The following is a 21293-nucleotide window of genomic DNA, read 5'->3' as shown; positions in this document are numbered from 1 at the left end:
AGGATCTCCAGAAAAAGAGGGGATCGATTGGGGATTTTGCACGCGTAGCAAGCCTAGTCCAAAGAGGCGATCCTGCCACGCGACCCTTTTCGCACCATCTATTTGTTCCTGCTGTCAAGTTCGGCTCTCGCTGCTTGAGGGCCTGGTTTGGGTTCACAAAAAAAGACCACCTGCGAAGAAATCGCGCAAAACTTGCCACTGGTTTATACAGCTTTTTTATGGCTTTGGCCGATGGTCGTGTTGGGAGAAGCCATTAGACATCGTAAGACCACCGAAGTTGTTTTTTGGGTTCATAGGGTGCCGACATATGTGTCGCCGTAATTTGTTTACGAACTATTTGCTTACATCTCTAACGGTTCTGCTCATGAGGTCGTTGGTATTAGAAGAACAAATTTTCTGCTACACGTTTCGTACACTACACGAGCTATGAAGCGCTTTGTGTCGTGCTTTTGCAAATACCTAAGGCCCTTCATTAAAAGGCGTATGATTACATTCTGTTATAAAATGCACAGCCGAAAGATGTGCGCACACGAAGTAAGGAGGCCTAAGCATTTATTATAAACCTTTTACCTTATAATTCATCTCGAAGCGTATGCGTAGGATAAACCAACTCTCTCCGATTTTAATGCTGGGTGAAGCTTGGCAACGTGCTTTATAATCACAAGAAGGATATGTTTTTCCACTAACTGAATTTCTGGAGCGTATTGAAGGCGAAGACAACTCTTTTGAATAAATAAGCAATAACATATTTTTCATACTTCTCGTTACGTGTGGTGTTCAATTCCTACAAGGGTGTCAAATAAAAATTTCAGGGTTAAGATGTATAAAAGTCTCTATAAAAACTAAAACAGCTATGCGATGGCAGACACTGATGGACTTGTAGCCCAAGCACGCAGAGCTCACAAACGAGCGCTAAAGTAGTATAAAAGGGGCTTGGATCGTTTGGTATTCAATTCGAGTACAGAACAACCATAAAAGTATATTTGGTTGGTGATTAATTGTAATCGCGTGTATAACAACTATCCAAAAACATTTTGCAGGCCCGTGGTCAGCTTATACAGCCTTCCGTAAAATTGAATAATATAGGCGTCTTTCACTAAAATAGTAAGGTTACACAGGATTGCGCATACCACAAGGAGGCTCAGAAGCTATTTTCCATTTTCCGGGCATGCCGTCGATTCATATAGAGGCATATGAAACTGCAAATATCTTTCAACGGAACAAATTTGTTGCCCGTTGTTGGTGGAAATGTCATGACGCATAGCGACATTACCACCTATAAGGAGCGTGCCACGCCTAAAGAGGGAGCTCTGTTCCGCGGTAACAGCGCCACCACAGGCCGCGCCGTCGTCACATGGCAGGCAAGGCGCGCTGCAGTCGCCTAGCGGACAGGCGTTTGCTAAGGCGAGCAATGTAATCCAGCGAGCTGAATTTCGTCATACCTCCATTAGGGGCAGCAAAGAAAACACAGGGCGTGGGAGACATGGACCAAGACTACTTACAACTGAATTTTACTAACAAATAAGTTTATATAAATATATACACATATTTATTTCTGTATTTCTCTATTTCTGTATTGTTTCTATATTTCTGTATAAATAGAAAAAAAAGAACACGCTCAAACCACTAAGAAGTTATCACGTCACTGCGCAGCCCACCAAGCACTCATCATACACGCATGTGTGGTAAATCCTTATCCAAGAAGGCTAGCTTTCTGGAGACCAAAAAATTCACCCGCATTTCCCCGAAGGGGCGCATGGGGAAGTGCGAATGCACGGGTGATGCGAAGGAACTCTTCTTGGCCAATCGGCCTAAGTGGGTATGTGGTGGGGTCGCTTTCGCACTTAAAAACTCTTCTTGGCCAATCGCCCTAAGTGGGTATGTGGTGCGGACGGACGGACGGCGGTGGACGCGTGATTCAGGGTCGCTTAAGATAATACTGATTGTGGAATTAAAAGCTATTTAATTCCACACTAGCCTGGTCAAAGTTTCAATGACTTGTGGGCTTGGCGCCTCGTGATCCCGATGTATGCTATAGGATTCAACCAGGGCTTCAATCCCATCTCGGTGAGGTATATTTGTGTACAGAGAAGTTACATCTATAGTTACAAGGAAGGCGCCATCAGGGATTTTTATGTTGTTAATTTCCCGTAGGAAGTGGTTAGTATCACGAAGATATGCCGAATGGGTAGCGAAGGAACTCTTCTTGGCCAATCGGCCTAAGTGGGTATGTGGTGCGGATGGACGGACGGCGGTGGACGCGTGATTCAGGGTCGCTTAAGAAGTGCATTCGCACTTAAAAATGGACGTGGTTCAGACACAGTCACCTACACGCTGCATTTCAGCGGCCTCAACAATATCTCGCGTGCTCTTTTGAACGTCTCGAAATATGACGGAGCACGCATCGTACAGAGGCTCGCAGTCGTCGCACTCTTGGCAATGAATAGCCAAATTACTATCTTTGCCTTTCCCGTTTCCTGTTACAGTGTTCCCGTAAGCGAGTGCTGATCCACCATCCCTTCTGGGCTACGTACGTTTTTTTTACAACGGGCGAATTGTAGACCACCCCTTCTTCGCAACGCACGCACTGGGTCTGGTGATTAACGAAGCAATTGTTTTTTTTTCCTTGCAGAGTCTATACAGTTTATTATGGAGGTCTATAGGTAGGTGGTCTACACGCTGCCGCTACTCGTAAAAAAGCATACGTAGGCCGGGTGGGACGGTGCTTGAACACCCGCTTACGGGAACACTGTCACAAGGTATGTCTTTGGGATCTATTCCTTTCTGTCTATAGGACTTATTCGTATATATAGCGTTTCACGCATGATGGTGTTTACCGTGATGAAAGGCGGTTCTTGTCGACACTTTGACAGGGTACCAGAATGAGGTGCTATTTTGTATTAAAATTTTAGAGCAAGGCTTTACTGGCCTAGTCGAGCCTATTTTCGCCGTAGCGACCACTTTGATCTTCATTTGACTGCAGCTCCGCCATAGCCTTGCCACGACAACACGTGAGTCACCGCGCCGAGCTCCGCCGCCGCCTCAGCCGACTTCCCCCATGCTCGCTCTGCAGCTGCGCCACCGCATGACCCGGTGACTCGCTGTGCTCCTGGCCAAGAGGAGATCCCCGCTCGCCTAGACAGTGCGAGCGGCGATCTCCTCTTGGCCAGGATAGTGCATGCCTAGACAGCGCATGCATGAGAGCGGGGCCAGGCCGTCATCTGTGAGCGTTGACCGGGATCTGGAGGCTTTGAGCCTTCCTGAAAAGCGGCGTGGGACCACCCCGCGGATATCGCCAGGCGAGCTGCTTCATTTGAAAGGGTCCGGAATGCCAAGCGCGCGAAACTGGCTTCGGGGACTGTGGAAGTGTGCGTGTACCCAAGCCACCACCCATATCTGCTCATGTCTAGCCACCGACAAAGGAACAGCTCGGATACCTGGCCTAAAGTGGCCATGCAGACAAAATAATAGTTTATTTTATTCGAAAGATTTGGTGTTTTATAGTGCCCCCAGCACGTTTCCGACAGCAAGTGATGCTTCACCCACAGAGAAAAAAATCAACATAGGTAAACATTTTGATTATACCCCCAAATTATGTTTCATGACGTCTGCGATTACGACACATGTGAGGATTTTCAAGCGAATTTCTAGCGAGCTGTTCAGACTGCAAGGGGCTGTGGGGCTTGTTTAAAATCATTCCTCGTAGATGGCGCCACTTTACGGATCTGCACCGCTGTTCGCCTTTGCTTTGTTGTGGACCATATTTGACCCTGGGTTTTTTTTTGTTACGGTAGGTGGTAATCGTTTCGTGGAACGTGGCGTATGTTCGACAAATTAGTGTCACGTAACGCAATGTCACTCACGCCAATGGGCCAGTAATCTGAGACAACCCCAAATCGCCGCACTACTGTGTCGCTATTACAAGCCTTGGGCGCGCAGCACCAACAGAAACACGCCCTGTTACGCGTACTTTCGTAACGTCATTTGTTTCACCCAACCATTCTTACTTCTGTAGTACGAATATGCTATATACTTAAACTAAAATAGCTCGTTCTGAAAGAATATAAGTTCTGCCTAACTTGCGTTTGGTTTTCCCAGTCTCAGCCAATCGCATGGCGGTGCATGTGACGTCACATCTTCTAGTGTGGAAAATGTTTAATTCTTACTGACTGATTGATTGATTGACTGGTGAGTTTAACGCGATGAGGCGATGAGACGCGTCGTATATGAGGCTCCGCATTAATTTTGACCACCTGTGGATTGTTAACATGCCCCCGCCAGGGCACCTAGTGTTTCAAGGTGACGGTAGTGGCGACACCGCGGACCCCGAGCCCATGTGGGCTGGACCCACCCACGCCCCGGCTGTGCGTGCCTGAGCCGGGTCTGGGGAAAAGGGAATCCTGGTGGCTGAGCCAAACCTGGGGTTGTTTTGGGCCTTCACGGCCCCCGGTAGAGGCAACACGCCACTTATGCCCATGCTTCTTGCAGACGGTGCCCCTGGTCTAACCCGCCCAGGGGGAACCAGCCAGTCGCCTTTTCCTGCCTCCCTCTCAGCTCGTTCACCTTCCTATCTTCTTTGCTACCCCTGGCCTGTCATCTCTTCTTTTCCTAATTTCCGCACATTTCCAGGCAGCGAGGGCTAACCCTGGGTAAAGAATCAACCTTCAGTACTAAAACGGGGTTATAGCAGCTATGTATGGCTAACACGCATCTAGCGCGTTCAAAGATTGGGCACGGTGGTGGGCCGCCAGCATAGCTGCTGAACTGATTTAACTTGTTATGGCAACAAGAATTTCTGCATTCCATGATCGTCCCTTTAAAACGGGGGTGCAACGAAGCAGTTCAGCAGTTTTTCACTCCAAAAAAGTCAGAACATTTCGTAAAGATCCACGTCACGCACTCTCAAAAAGAAGGCATGTCAGTGAGACGTCTGTCGCCATTCTTGGTAGCCAAATTTTTAACGAATGAGCTAGGCGGCGGCTATAAATTAGGCATGTTGGGAAGCGGTGACCTCTCTTAGAAGTATAAGACTCAGCTCCGTGTGCCAAGTTGCGAAAATAACCACTGTTGGTGACAATCCTGTGAGCATCACTCGCCACCGATCACTGAACACTACCAGAGGTGTTATCTCTGATCAAGACTTTCTGAACTTGCCTGAGCAAGAACGACTGTAAGGGTTCGAGGGCCAGAATGTTGTGAATGTTGAACGAATAAAATTACATAGAGATGGGAGGGACATTTCGACCAAGCATGTAATCCTCACATTCTCGACCAGTGTACTGCCCGAGTCTCTGTCGAAGCAGGCTACGTTAAAGTCCCTGTCCGTTTGTATATTCCCAACCCCCGACGGGGCTATAAATGCCAAAGATTTGGCCATGGTTATTGAGCTGCCGAGGCAAGGCAGCATGTCCAAAGTGTAGCCTTCCCGACCACTCGTCTGACACCTGTGAAGGTCCACTTGACTGTGTGAACTGCAAGGGAGAGCACACCGCGTACTGGCGCTTGTGCCCGCAATGGAAGAAAGAAAAAGAAATAATTGCTTTGAAGTCTAAGGAAAACATTACCTTTAGGGAAGCACGACAGAGACTGTTCCTGACACACACTAGCTTCGCCGATGTAGCGCGACGGGGGGCGGCGCTACACTCGGTTCGAGTTCCCCTTGGAACCCTCCAAGCGAGGCCCCAAGGGACACCCCAAGGCCCCTCAGTGCCGGTGGCTAAGGCCACTGCACATGCTACAAACGAAGCGTCAAGAGCTGCCCCACCACACCTTGATGCCAACGCTAGGCCCCTTGCTGGCACTGCAGTGCCGGTCCCTGCTGAGAGGCAGGCTGCCGCAACCAGCCATCCTAGCCCTGCTGTCGAGGCTTCACAAGAAGCCATGGACACAACGCCAAGCTCTCCGTTGCGCGGGACGCCGAGAGGGCGCGGCACGTCGCTTGGCCGTTCAAAGCAAAAGCCACCTAGAGTCTTAGCTCCTGGGAAGGTGTCTTGAGCCTGGGAGGGTGACAGCTAGACACTTTCTTAATCCTTGTTCAGCATAAGCTGATGGCAGCTGATAATGTAGTCCAATAAAACTGCAGAGGCCTCCTTAAAAACTTGGACGGCATCTATGAATTGCTGTCACAACACCAAGTAAGTATTATGTGCCTCCAGGAGACGCACTTGAGGGCGAACAAAACAAACTTCTTAAAGAACTACTCGGTATTTAGAAAAGACAGGGATGGCTGCATGCCCACTCTGGAGGAGTTGCGATTATCGTGCAAAAATTAGCGCTATGGTGGTTCTTACCAATACAGAGCAGTTTACAGTCTGTAGCCATACGAGCCATTATCTTTAATAAACTGGTAACAGTATACTCATTGTACATACCTCCAGACCACGGGCTCTCCAGTATGGAGTTTGAAACATTAGTTGATCAGCTGCCAGAGCCGTATCTGCTTGTTGGGGATTGTAATGCTCACCACGCACTCTGGGGTGCTGCACGCACTGATGTTAGAGGCCGCCTCTTTGAATAGTTTCTGCTATCATCTGGACTCTGCATGCTTTACAAGAAAGACCCAACATACTATAATACAGCACAAGCTAGGTGCTCCTGCATAGATCTCACCGTAGCCTATCCGGTTCTGTTTCCAGCACTTCAGTGAAATTTCATTATTAACCTGTACGGAAGTGACCACTTTCCAGTAAGCCTTAAGCTTTTATACAATAAACAAGGCAACACTCCATGCCCACAAAAGTTCAAGGAGGCGGCCGCAGACCAGAAAAAATTCATAGAGCTGTCTGAGTGTACTATATACTTATAGACAACCTTGGTATTTATGAAGCTGTTGAGACTCTGCCCACTAATAGAATTGAAGCTGCGCTGAAGTCCATCCCCCAGACTTGTTCTAGTACTTCTTCTAGTCGGGTTAAACCTTGGTGGAATGATGATTGCAGGCAGGCCCGTAAGGAACAGAATAAGGCATGGGGTGTCTTGCATTGGTGTCGGATGACTGAAAACTTGGTACTTTTCAACCAGGCAAAGGCCAATGGCAGACGGATACGGCATATTGTGAAAATTGAATGTTAAAATCGTTTTTTGTAAGCAATCACGTCATATACTGACAAGCGGAGAGTATGGAGGAGAATCAAAGCACTCCGAGGAAGTAACAATCTTACGCACCCTTTGGTCAGCACTAGTGGAGACACTTTACAAGGCCGAGCGAATGCCCTAGACAAGAATTTAGAGTATATATGAGGCTCAGATCACTATTCAAATAACTTTCTGAGACACAAGAAGGCAAAGGAACGGAAGACCGTACGTCACGAACGGCAGTCTGAGGTACGGTATAATTGCCCCTTCACTATGCAGGAGCTTGAAGTTGCGCTCACCACTTGTGGTAAATCATGACCAGGTCGAGACCAAATAACATATACCATGATGAAGCAACTGCACTAGTACGCGCTAGAAGCGCTCTTACTGTTGTTTAAGAAGATCTGGCGAGCAGGGCAGTTTCCAAAAGTGTGGAAAGAAGCTATTGTGGTGCCGAGTCTAAAGGAGGGGAAATATCCATCACTTGGAACTAGTTTTAGACCGGTCGCTTTAACCAGTATCTTATACAAGGTCTTCTACAAAATGATTACCCGTCGCCTTATCTATTTTCTTGAGTACCATGCTATTATTGACAATCGCCAGGCGGTTTTTTGCCCTGGTAGAGCCACAGCAGAGCACCTAGTTGCTAGTGAATTCTACATCAGGGATGCATTTATTCATAAGCAGAATTATGTATCAATCTTCTTTGACCTCCAGGAAGGTTACGACACAGCCTGGCGTTACTGTATTCTTTGTGATCTGCCCGGCCTTGGAGTTTGGGGAAGCATGCTGAACGTTTTGAAAGATTACCTTTTGGAGCGCACCTTTCAGGTTAGGGTTGGAAACATCCGCTCGAAGATGTTCGTCCAAGAAAATGGAGTGCCGCAGGGTGGTGTGCATAGCTGCACCCTTTTTATTGTTAAGATGAATTCCTTAGAAACTGCACTGCTTCGCTCCATTTCCTACTCACTATATGTTGATGATGGGCACATCGCCTTTAAATCAAGTAGTATGTCCATTTGTGAGAGGCAAATCCAACTAGCTGCAAAAAAAAAACATACAAAACGGGCAGATGAGAATGGCTTCTCTTTTAACACAGAAAAAAGGATCTGTGTGGCCTTCTCTAGGCAGCGTGGTATCCGCCCGGATCCCGTTATTAAACTCAATGAAACAGTCATAGCAGCAAAAAAGAAGCACAAGTTCCTTGGGGTTGTGCTTGATGACAAACGTTCGTTTATTGCAGACATCAAATTCCTTAGAGTTAAATGTTTGGATACAGTCAGGATCCTGAAAGTGCTCTCACAGAAGGCGTGGGGTACCGGCACAAAGTTCCTATTGGCCTTATTCAATAACCTTGTGAGGTCCCGCATTGACTACGTGTGTCTTGTTTATCAATCTGCCGCGATAACAGCACTAAAGATAGACCCTGTCTACCATCTTGGCCTTCGTCTGGCTACAGGTGCTTTCCGAACAAGCCCTGTTTTAAGCCTGTATGTGGAAGCGAATCAGTGGTCTCTTGACACACAGCAGAAGTACACTGGGTTGAATAATGCTCTGAATGTGACATCCCTGACCGGACACCCGAACAGCACTCTAGGTAACCAGGCTATCAAGCTTTTTGAAACGCGACTTGCCATGGCTGAGTTATTTCTTCTGTCGGTGAAGGCACTGGCCACAGGCCTGAGAATATCCTTCACTGACGCTCAGAAAACCAGCTTTGCTGACTTTGTCCCTCCATGGGATGTCTACCATATCTCTTGTGATCTCTCTTTTATGATGATTGACAAAAGATATTCAAAGGAATTATATATGCAGCATTTTTTCTTTTGCACAACAAGTACAGAGCATCTGAGTTCTACCCAGGTGCTTCCAAGTCAGCTGGTGCAGAATCAGGTACTGCACATGGTTCAAACGTTTCTACGTCAAAGGCTATGCCTAAAGCCACATCCATTTTCACTGCTGCAGCGCACGACCTTGTAATTGCTGTAGAATATATTATTCAGAACAATGTCCAAAAGTAAGTCATATTCACTGATTCTCAAAGTGCAGTGCAGGATTTAGCGTCAGGAAAGTTACAAAAAATCCAGTCTTTAATCAATTGCTAAAACTGCTGTGCTCAGCTCACAAACAAAAACTTTAAATCACAGTCTGTTGGGTCCCAGGTCACTGCGGCATAGCCGAAAATGAGAAAGCAGACAGGAATGCTGTAACTGCAGCTCTTCAGAGTGACCTAGATATTCAAAGCGTCCCGTACAAGGATCCTAAAGCGTACGTGCGTAAGAGGCTACGCGACCAATGGCAGAAAGATTGGAATGGGCAAGCAGCAAACAAATTGCACATGGTAAAACCCAAGTTAGGTAGATAGATCTTTGATAAACGGAATAGGATCACCGAGGTTACACTCTGTAGACTGCGCATAGGCCATACCCATGCTACAGATGCGTACCTATTGAAAGGAACAGAACAGCCACGCTGCTTGAGGTGTGCAGGGTCGTTATGAGTCATTCACGTACTAGTAGAATGCAAACTACTTGAGCCGCAAAGAAAGCTTTATTTTCCAGAATTGCACACACGCATGATACCTCAACACTCATTGCTGTTTTTTTGAGACGAGCCGTTTTTCTCTGTTTACCATGTTTTTAATTACCTCTCAGACATACATTTTTTTATGGCATGTGTCGTATCACCCGTCAGCCGAGCTACCCGAGCTCGCTAGAACCCGGTAGGGCTTCTTACTGCTATCGCAAAGACGGCGTCAAGGGTTGCACGTAGAAAATTCCTGTCATAGTGAAAATTGTTTTTACTTGGCCCTGTACACCAATTCTTTTTTAAACTGAAATTTGAGATATCTTTTGTAATATATTCTGTACTTCATAATCCCACTTGAATAATCCTCACCGTAGTACTGGCGCTCTTTGGCCTTGATGTCCTTGCGCCAAGAAAACTTAACATCACCATCATCATATTTAACATGCGACGAAATGTCGAACACACCGGCGTTTTCGCTTTTAGCCTCCGTCAGAAAAGCGGCCACCGAGGCCTGGAATTGAACCCACGTCCTCGTGCTCAGCAGCACAGCGCCTTAGCCACTCAGCTACCGCTGCGAGTAGTACCTGAAAAGAGCTGGTGAGTCGCATGGCCAATACTATTTTCTAATTACGTAGCTTATTTGAGCAGCGTTTACGTCAAAAGTGGTGCCAGTATAATTCTAACGATGGAATCTTTCGAATGAACCAAACTTATGTTTTGTTTGCATGGCCCCTCAACGATAAGTGGATACCGAAGTATAGTATTTACTGCTAAACGAACGAATAATGAAGTGAAACTAAGACTAAGCCAGGCTAAAGCAAGATTTAGCTTCGCATATCCAGGGTTGGCTGGTCTAAGCCGCACCCATTTTGCGCTTGTTTGGGCACCTCCTCTAAGTTACATGTATCCATGCATACACGTAGGGTTATATGTATGCATTTATGTATGTAGTCTCGTGACTATGTACAGGTATGTAGGTATGTACAGTCATGGGCAATTGAAACGCGAACCCAAGCATATGAACCAGAACACAGAAATCGCCTTTTTTATTGCATGCAGGCCAGAATAACGCGTAGCTCATTATCTACAAAAACCACGTTCTGAAATGTGGCTTTCCAAATATACCAATAGCGCGCCATTAGTGTACCTCAACCAACAGTAAGTTTCAGTTTTACATGTTAAGGTTCATATTTTAGTTTTCGCTTTTCATTTGTCTATGACTGTACCTATGTACCCGCCGGAAACACGAAGTACACACAGTTGCTTGCTTTCACCCGAGCGGCAATCGCCTACGGCTCCGATTTCAATGGTTGCCAGAGAAAGCAGGCTCTCGCCCTGCATGTTTTAACAAACTGCATACGCCGCATCATGCATTCGTTTACATGCTCCCGCTGTAATCATTCGCGCATCCCGTATCTTTCATTCACACGCATTTTTTTATGCCAGCCAGCGGAATAGCGTAAACTGCAGCGTGATCGTGATGCGCGTACACTAGCGTCTGGGTAACGTTACTAAGAGAATTTTGTAGGCACGCTGATGAGTTCACGACTGCCCGATACTTGGACCGAACCCTGCCTTTGGCCGGAGACACATCGCCGGCAACTTGTTAGCAGACACCTCGGTCTTATGGTATAATTTTTTGGGCCGGTTTACAAATCATTCTACGTGGCACGAATACTGTTAGTTAATGGAAGCGTTGCTCGAGTGTAATATCCTAGGCGAATAGCCGCAAGGCTCACGTTACTCCACTATATAACTAATGTACAACTATCACATTATAACGATTACGGCAGGTAAAGTCTGGAGCGTCCTGGAAGTGCGCAGTACCATCTCCCCGGAAACCGATTGTTGGAGTTCTACCACTATACCGAGATTCAGCTCTTTTTTAAAGCGTTCTAAACGTACTATTTGCTTATAGACGTAACCAAAACACGTTGTTTAGGGGGCGGAAAGGCAAAAAGAAGCGAAAGAGAACCAAAACACTGCATGAGCCCCTATCAGCCACGCAGCGCTCCTCTCGTGAGTGCCGCGGATGAGCGGCGGCAGGAGGCGCAGTGATCGCGAAGATCGAGGCGTATATTACGAAACTATATGACTCACACAGATCACGGGGAAAGGTTGCGAGCTTTTCCGGAAGGGAGTTTTAAAGCAAAGCTTTAGTGTTCTCACTAATGGTGTCTGTAACGCGAAAACGTCAAGTGAAGTGAAAGAAAAAACAAAACGCTTCCCGCGGCCAGAATCAAACCAGCCTCCCTCGCATTATGAAGCCGGTGTTTATCCGATTTCTGCCTTTCGACATGGTCCAAGCGGTATGGGAAACTCAGACAATAACAAAAAAATCCTTCACCCGAAAGGCTTGCGTTGTGCCATCGTCGTCGTCAGAAGGAGCTGTGCATGATTTTTTCAAATATACACTAGAACTGTGCGCTCCAGGGTTTACGTTCTGATCTTTTACAGGGTTCCTAGGAATTGTGAAGCGCACATCCCGTACGCCTGCCTACCGAGCGTTTCTAGCACTGATTAGTTCCGCTTTGTGATTTCTGCACCTCATAACAATTATTCCCGAGGAACAGTACAACTATGTCTTGCCCTTCCGTTTGTGGCAAACGCGTCCGCCGCATATTAGGTTACTGGAGCCGGCGGGTGTCGCGCTCACTTCGTCGTCCGCTTTCCCCTCAAGAAATACGGACGCCGACGTCGTCGCGCAAAGTTTCCAAACACGCTTCTAACCTGAGTAAAACAGCTTGGCGGCTTTCTCAGAGCATGTGCACTGCTTTTAACTCGGACGCTTTTTTAAGGAGGGGGAAAAAAGAAATATTCCTAAATAATTACGAACACCCTGGCATAAAAGCTCGCCGATTTTGTTTTGCGGTAAAGTTGTGTACCGGGTGTTTGACGGGCACCGAAGTGCTGATCTTGGTGATCCCGTTGCGTGAAACCTACCGTGTAAATTAGGACTCATGTTAGGTATCGGGGTATAATTAGCATCATGGGAGTGATAAGGACTAGCGAAACATTTTAGGTTACAACGCCATACTCTACCTTCCCTGCGGTTCCCCTTTTTTGGAGTTCGTTTCTCCAACAAAATAAAGATGGGCAACATGACACATGGGGCAAAATGCCGCAAACTAAACTTCTGTGAAAGACTGGCTGTCACAATGCTGACAAAATTGGCTACCACAGCTCCATAGCAGGCTCTCAATGAGTATAGCGGAGGCGAGACATTCGAAGGGATAGCCACTCCATAATAGGAGCTTTGAGAATGGAAGGAAATCGTGCAGCATTCTAATTGCACGGTTTGTAAGGGTATGGGATCCTTATAAGTATTTAACATTTATGAACGTTTTCCCAAGTCATAGACATCGGGCATTGCTATACTGCCTAACAGTTTTTACTTCACTATAAAATTGTACTTTACTTTCAGTAAAAGATCTGTTCTCAGAAGGTGCTTTGATGCCGAGATGGAAATTTTACTGCATTAAATTTGAAACGCACATTTTTTCTATAGGACTACGGAAATAAACGTTGAATAGGCGAAGTGTCCGAATGCTGCACTTGAACTTTTTTATTAGAAAATATTGCGCCAAGGAAATTATTCTCCCATGACAACTTCTAAAGTGAACAAAAGCACACTACAGTGGCATCAGCCTCGCGCAATATATTGTCCGAAATCAAGGCCAAAGATCTTTCAAGTTTCGCAGAAGCAAACTGCACAATCATAAAAAATACGTGTGGAATGAATCCTTCAAAAGAAAATAATTTCAAACCGTTGTGACCCCCTCCCCCATACACGAATTATCTATTCTGCATGTGGCAGCAACAATCATTTTTGAAAAGACGACAGGCCTGGTTTTAAACTACGAGAAATGTGACAAGTCTTGTTTTTTTGCGCGCGTGAATTCTGACCTGAGAAAAAGCAGCCCCCACCCACAAACAAAGAACTGCCACTCAGTGCTGTACAGTATGGCTTCTAAAATTAGAAAAAAAGAAGAACCAAAAAAAAAGATGTCAATTCACGTTAAGCAAGCAAAATCCTCTCAAAGAAACAAAATAATAAAAGCAAGAAAGAAGCGGCTTGTGCGCAATCAAAATCTGCACAAAGAAAAACAGTTACTGTAACCTGCGACAGCACTCCACTAATTGCTTAGAGTCAGCAGACTGTAAGAATCAGGCAGACAGGCCCTAATAACAACAGAATAATACCACCGTCGACCTCCCAAGAATACTGTCGACAAAAAAATTTCCCCAGAAGCACCACCAGCCTGGCGAATGTAATTAGCGTGGCTTAGATGTCGAGCAAAAGTGGAACACAAGCACAGAGAACTAAGATTATAAGTAGGGTAGAACGTGTGACGGACTAAACATACAAAGCACACGGGCTGCAGAAAACGTTGTACTTGCTTAAAGTCAACTACCAAACAAAGCGCATTCACATCTAATAGCCTTAAAAACTGCTATACGAAGTAGGACAGTAATTTGGGAAGTCAGGTGCGGAAGAGTGGTATTAACGCACTGTGCAGCGATAACGCCTCGAAAGTGTGCTTGGTTGTCAAGTGAGCGATCAAGCCCATTAGCAGGGGAAATGACTCGATTGAAACCAGCTTAATGAAGCGAATAAACAAAAATGCAGTAAAAGAAACATTACATGGCGTGGAGAGAGGGAAGGCCCCCATTGGCGACGTTGAAGCATCATCGGCGAGACACCAGTGCCGTAAACAATCGTTTGGCGAGTAGCTTGTGTGTACGTAGCGGTATACCTCGGGATTCCAACCTAACTAGCGATTTGCGGCGTGAGATTTACTGTCAGGAACATAAATCCAATACTGGCTTAACTGTATACTCCGACACTAATTGGTCTTTGGAATTACCGGTAGCGTTATTTGGTGAGGGAGAAACACGCTCGTACTGAAATCTTTTTTTCGCTGTTCTGAGTTATGCCGCCGCAAGTGAATCAAGCGCGTTTGCCATATCGTGCGTACTCTGCGATGGAAAAAAGTTATTGCACCGCGAATGTCCTGCTGTTTTCGACTGCCACAGTTTTTTTTGCAACTTTGGGGCTTTGTGCACGGAGAGGTATTACAGTTCTGTCTGTGATTTGTTTTTAACCAAACACACCCTCAGAATGGTAATACTAAAGCAAAATTTGCGTCACGCGGGAAAAAAAAAGTTAAAAATGATTTATTCTGTTAATAGGATAGATCGTTCCTGACTTTTACGCCCTCTGTAATCATGTGGCACAATTTTTACTGCTAAATAACGTCATCAAGGCATTTATAAACGTAACTGCAAAAGGGAACTTCTCGAGAGAAACGCAAATTTACTAGACAGTAGTTATATCGTGGGGCTCATTTACAAAAGAAAGCTCCAAAAATGTCCGCAAGGTGCTTTCACACCCGTGAGGTAGCCATTCTATCACCTCATAAATGATATTCATGTTCTTGAGTATTTGTGTATTTTTGACGTTTCACTTAATGTGGTTACTCAAACTACGCTATAGGCAAATAAGAGGAGAAAAGGAGCCCTTTGTAAACGTCTGTTTTCTTGTGTTGAAATGGAGGTGGTACGGGTATCGAAAGTAGAAAACGGAGAAGCAAGATTACGACATAAGGGACGTACATGGTAAAGTTGGAAAGGTGATGTGGAGGAGGAAAAGGGCAGCGTAAAATAGATTAGGCACAAGCGAAGAGAGTAGAGAAGAAGGGAGTAAGGGGTCGGAGAGCCACGTAGAGGAGGGAAGAGGAGTCACACTACTCATGGGGCAAAAACGCTATCGCCTATCCCAATCATCTGCGGCAAAGGAAGTAAGGACGGGGGATACTTTCTCCGCAGACAACACACAAATATTTCTGCAATACTGTAGACTATTTACATCACATAATATTGGGTCTTCAGCCAGGCTGACCGACAGTGTAAGTAAGGTATCGAATCTTATGCTTGTACCTGCAAAAGAAATTGCCGAATCTTGTTTAGGTTCTGCTATTTCGAGTTGATGTGAGCTGTTTTCTTTTGCTTCCAGGGGTATGCAGGGTAGGCTGTTCAGTTAGAAAGGCGAAAAAATACGGGAAATAGAGCAAAGGCTCGAAAGCGGAAAATCGGATTTATGCAACATGCAACACAAAGGGCGTCAACGTGCTCTTGAAGAGTGTTCATCAAACCATTTGGTCGTACCCACAGGCGTGGCAACGTGAAGACCAGGTTTGAGCCAAAAAATGAGAGGTCGGGACTTCATCGTTTTATGAATGTGCCATTTGTATCGTGGCTGAGGTGCAAACAGAGCTAAACCATTGGAAAGTTTTATGCGCGCTAGAGACCTAAAGCAGCCTCCAGTTTTTATGAGGGCAATATTCCAGTTTAATAACGAATTGGAAGCGGTCGTGCTCTTAAGGTGGATAACTAACGGTTTTTTTAAATGGAGACGTCAGTAAAAGACTTATCACAATGGCAGCGCCTATTCAGTTGTGGTGAGCGCGGGTCGGCGTTGTTGAAGCCCCCTTTACCTGACCGACATTTTTTGTGGAACCAAGTGGGCTAACGAATTACTGCAAGCCCTTACTAGACACCACTCATTAAAAAAATCCTATTAATTGTACACCTCCGGAAAGCATGCGACAGAGTCGACCAAACGACGATTTTGACTGAACTAGGCCAAGCTTTTCTCAGCAAAAAAAGCACAAGTTTCGATTCGTAACTTTCTCCACAACCGGCGCGTTCAACTCATGCACATGCTCCATGGATGGACACCCAATACCTACTACAACGACGAAGGTGTTCAGCAGGGATCTATACTCGGACCAGTACTCTTCAACATCATCATGGCAAAGTTATCCAAAACTCTACAACAAGAAAGGTCAGCGCGTTTCACAATTTATACTTACGATATTACAATATGGACGAAACTTAGAGACGGCTCGTCAACCTCCCACATACTGGTTGAGCTGCAGGCGGCGGTGAACGGCCTCGCAGAACGCATACCGAGCCTTGGCCTACAACTGGCCCTAGAAAAGACGGAATTTCTAATGGTATCAAGTGACACGACACCAAAACGCACTCCATGGACCCTACGCTGCTGTACATTGGACACACAGCTATCGAAGCGACGCGTGGCCACGTACGCCTCCGCCGTCTCCCACTTGGCAGTAATAATAGTACTAGAATGTGGTTAAAGCAACTACTACAGAAATGGAAGAATGTGGTTAAAGCAACTACCACAGAAACGGAATCTAATGTGGAATTAATCGCGACACTGTCTAACAAATATTGTCGTGCATACCACCAGGCATGCCACTCCATGGCCGGGACAGTTGCAATCGGCACTCTCGCATATGACGCTCCAGAATACAACCTCAACAAAACTTACGCTAAACACCTCCGAGGTGCTCCATAGAGCTACATTGCGTACCATCACAGGACTCCCAAAACATACAAAAACAGAAGTTCTTAAGGGAGCAGTTGCACTCCCTCCTATAGACATATTTTTGAAACCCCTGAACAGGCAGACACCAAACGCGCGCTCACCCGACAAGGGCTCCTTATCACACCATGGGGCTAGCAGAAGCCTATTCCAGGGTTTGTACCGGCTTCAAAAGCAAAAATTCACGGGTTTTCAAGGACTTTCAAGGACCAGAAAACACATTTTCAAGGTCCCCGTCTAATCTTTTATCAGGGATTATTTATAACTTTTCCAACACAATGCAAATATTTTTATTGCACAATACCTTAGCACATTAGCGCACATTTGGATAGGTGTACCTAAGCACATTAGAGCACATTTAGATAGGTGCTAACGGGTTCGTAAATGCTCCCCCCAGCTTTTTTTATTTCATAGCTGGTATTTAGAGGTTTTTCCTTTTCCTTTGTGTTTTGCTGAGACTGTTTGATTTCAAAACTTGGTTAATGTTGCCTTCATCTCCTGCTTTGTACGTAAGAGTATCAGCTGTAATTAAATCGACCAAGTGTTGCTTTAGGGCAGGACGAACAATGTACTTGTCCACCATTTGCACGTAAAAGCAAACGTAGATGGAGCGTACAAGGCACAGCAAACATGCAATGAGCAAGCGTCCACACATTAAATGGAAGATGCAAGATAGAGAACAGAAGCTGGCTTTCACTGGATTGTATCGTGATATGCATTGGGTTGACAAGTGCCTGCTACCAATGTTGCCTTGTAATAATGAAAATCCACCAAACTCTGATTTCAAGCAATACACTGAAACTTGATTGTTACAATGTCTCTTTACATTTGTTAACACCTAAAATCCATGAAAAACACTTTAAATCTTTGTGAAAAGACAGGGCCATTGATTGTCTCTGGATAAATCAAGGGTTTTCAAGGACCATATAAAAATTCCAGGACTTTCCAGGACTTGACATTGACACTTGTAAATTCAAGGATTTTCACGGTTTTCAAGGACCTGTGCAAACCCTGCTATTCAGGTCGTCGATCTTCCCACCCCTTAAGCACCCTGGACAGTCTCGGGAAACATCAACAGCAATCCTGTCAAAACTATCGCCCCGCTCCAGAACGGCAACACGATCTAAACGTGTCCAGCATTTGGAGAAGACGAAACTTACAAATTAGATCAACATCTATACCGACGCCAGTGTGGCCACCTCGCATATCGAGGTAGCATGGACCTGTCCGGAAAACCCATCCCTTGGAGGTCACCTCTTCCTCAGACACGGTTGTGCAACTGCGCTGGAAGGCGAACTCCGTGCCATCAATGGGGCCCTTAGTCATATTTGCTACGAGCTCAATACACGACCACTAGCCAAAATACAGGTTCTATTACGCCCATTAGATGGCAAACAAAGAGCGCGTATCATGTCGTGTGCAAGGTCAACTTCAGAAGCACTTCACTTAGGATATTGCTTGGACTTTGGCCTTTTGGACAAGTAAAAGGGGCCATTGACCACTCCTGGTGACCTTGAACTCGAACAGAGCCTGAAGACTTTGCGAAAATGAGGAGAAATGTATGTAAACAGTAATGAAAAAACTTCGAGACTGTCTTGTGTGAGTGCTTTTATCCCTTTATGTCCAACCGAGTGCATTGACTCGCTGGGTAAAGAAGCCTTTTTTTACTGTGTAGTTCTCATTCGGAAAAAAAGAAGTTCATCCGACAAATAGCACGACACTCGCCAAAGGCTAATATTTTTTTATTGTTCGCGTCGGTACTCCAAGGGTAACGAGAAAACTAACCTGTGACAATACCTTGGAACGAACTCATTCACTACCTGCCGATGACAGTAGGAAAAAGTGTGATATAGGGGTGCCCACAAAACAAAGCATACCGATGCGTTATTTTCCGCCAGTCACTCCGTTTCTAGGTTCTATATCACCGCTTTCGGTGGGCATGCTACGGTGCTGGTAGGCTCGTGTGTGGACTTCTTTTATAGAAAGCTGTGAGTAGCTGATAGAGTAGAACGGATACCGTATTTGGTCTCTGTAGCAATGACGCGGATTGTAAAATGGATGACGGCGCAGAAAAGGGTGAAAGTTAGGTAATTGAGTTTAAAAATAGAAAAAAAATTAGAAATGAAAAAAATTAAAAACGGCTGGAGCATACGAGTCGAGGACGCATCTCTGATACCAATTCGGCTCCACAGCTCTAGCTGATTGAAAGCAAAGCTACACAGGGAGTTAATCCACCAGATTTAAGGAAATCCCCAAGGTGGAGTAAGTTTCTGCGAAGGAAAGTTTGACATCCACCTGAATGCAGCCATATGGCTACGAAGGAAGCTGTGTTTCTACGCAGGGAGTTGTATACCCTCACATTTAGATAATGTCGAAGAAGGCTACAGGCAGCGCGAAGGAGAATGTGTTTGACGTTGCTTCGCCTGTTTTTAGGCCGAACAAGAAGGCAACCCCGCGTTCAGGTTGAGTAAGGGGGTAACGACGGGCCCACTAAATGCTGAACTGATCATTTGCGGTTGCAGCTTCTTTCACAGCTCCCGGCCGCTTCATCCATTTTCCCTTGGCTACGACCCCGACATATGCATTACCCAATCCCACATACCCATTCGAGGGTATTGGCGAATGAAGAGGCAAGCCTCGATGAGAAACTCAAGACCGATGTACCCATTCCGATTCAGCTGCTACATGAAAATACGCACCCAAAGTTCTCACAGACACACGCAGGGATGGGGCCAGCGGCGCACCCTACTGCTGTACGATCATGGCCGATTCACCAATTCTCATCGAATGATGACTGGACATACCCACTTACACTTCTCACATAACCAGTGTAAGGGATCAGCCAGTGACAATTGGAGAGAGATAGAGAGAGAAAGAAAGGGAGAAGAATAGTTTGTATTTTGGCAGGAGGTCACTACAAGTGGGGGAAGTGAGAGTAGAGGGTGCGACGTCTGCGGTAGCAGACTGGCGGCTCTAAACTGCTCGGCACACCGCTTTCTAGAGAGTAGCCTGCAATTAAAGTCAGCGTGGAGGGTTCAATATATGGGGGTCGATGTATGAGAAGGGAGAATTTGGAGGAGGGCTGAAGGATCTGTAGCGTCAGAATTATCGGCAGCGCCAAATAAGGTGCTTGCGATTGGCTGGAGGGGGACAAATTCAGAAGAGCTGCCTTCAGAAGCTTATGGCATCATCAAAAATGCCTACTAATACTGTGAAATAAACATGCAAGTCTGCCGCCTAAAACCCAAGCTTGGTTTCTCAGATGACTCCCCGAATTTTCTGAAAGAAGCAAAGTCATCAACGTAATTTATGCCTGTGCGTTTAGTGCATCCCTGTTTTTATGGGACAGCCTTCAGGGCAAGCCTAAAGTCCATGAAAGGAGACAAAACCAAAGCAAAAGAAGGTATATTTTTCAGTCTTTGCATTTTTTAGACCGTATGAGGCTAATATAACCAATTGTCGCTATCCGTTGGAAATGCCCTGACCTTTCCCCTTCCCAAACTTTTCCCTGGCTAATTCTGTATTTAAAATGGGGAAATTACCATATCATGATGAGAATCCTGCAATGCGCTTTCGTGGCACAGAAGAACCAAGAGCGGTCTGTCCTTTCATTTTAGGGCTCAGGCCTTTGGTGGCCGTCTCTGGGCTGAGCCGGTTGTCCGTGTAACCGAGGGAATGATGGTCTTGCCCGAAGACTGAAAGAAAAAGCGAATGATGAAAGAAAGCAAAGGAGGACAGCGTCACGAAATTGGGAGGGGAGGGCGGTTCGCTGTGGAGGCGCGAGCCAGCTCTCTCCGAAAGTATACGGGGAGGGAGAGGACGGGGCACTATGCCGAGCCGGCACGAGGCGCTCGATGGCGCGAGGGTGCGCCGAAAACATGAGGGGCGCGTTCGGGTCACTATGATGTGCGTTCGCTTAAGACAGTTCGTGGTACCTTCCTGAGACGCACCGTGCCGCCGCCGGAGAGGCTCATCCAGCTGTCGTCGAGAGAACCCACGAGTGAGCGCTGCCTCAGCGCACTGCTGCTGCGCCCAAATATCACATTATGGAGTATCGTATTCCAAGTTCATTTTTTTAAGCAGAAAAACGTTCTGCGTTACACTAAACACATCATGGACCCTTTCAACCACGAAACAAAAACTCCTATCTCACGTTTACAGGTAATGTCGTACAGGTACAGGTTGTACAGGTTGTACTGGTAATGTCGACACGTGGTTACTAAATTGTCTCTACAAAAATGGATCAGAGGACATATAGAATTCGAGAACAAATGTTTTG

Source organism: Haemaphysalis longicornis, unplaced genomic scaffold (assembly GCF_048455015.1).
Source record: "Haemaphysalis longicornis isolate Haplotype H1 unplaced genomic scaffold, Haemaphysalis longicornis Haplotype H1 scaffold_3, whole genome shotgun sequence".
Classification (NCBI taxonomy): domain Eukaryota; kingdom Metazoa; phylum Arthropoda; class Arachnida; order Ixodida; family Ixodidae; genus Haemaphysalis; species Haemaphysalis longicornis.
The sequence above is the reverse complement of the archived record's forward strand: the minus strand, read 5'-3'. Positions refer to the sequence as shown.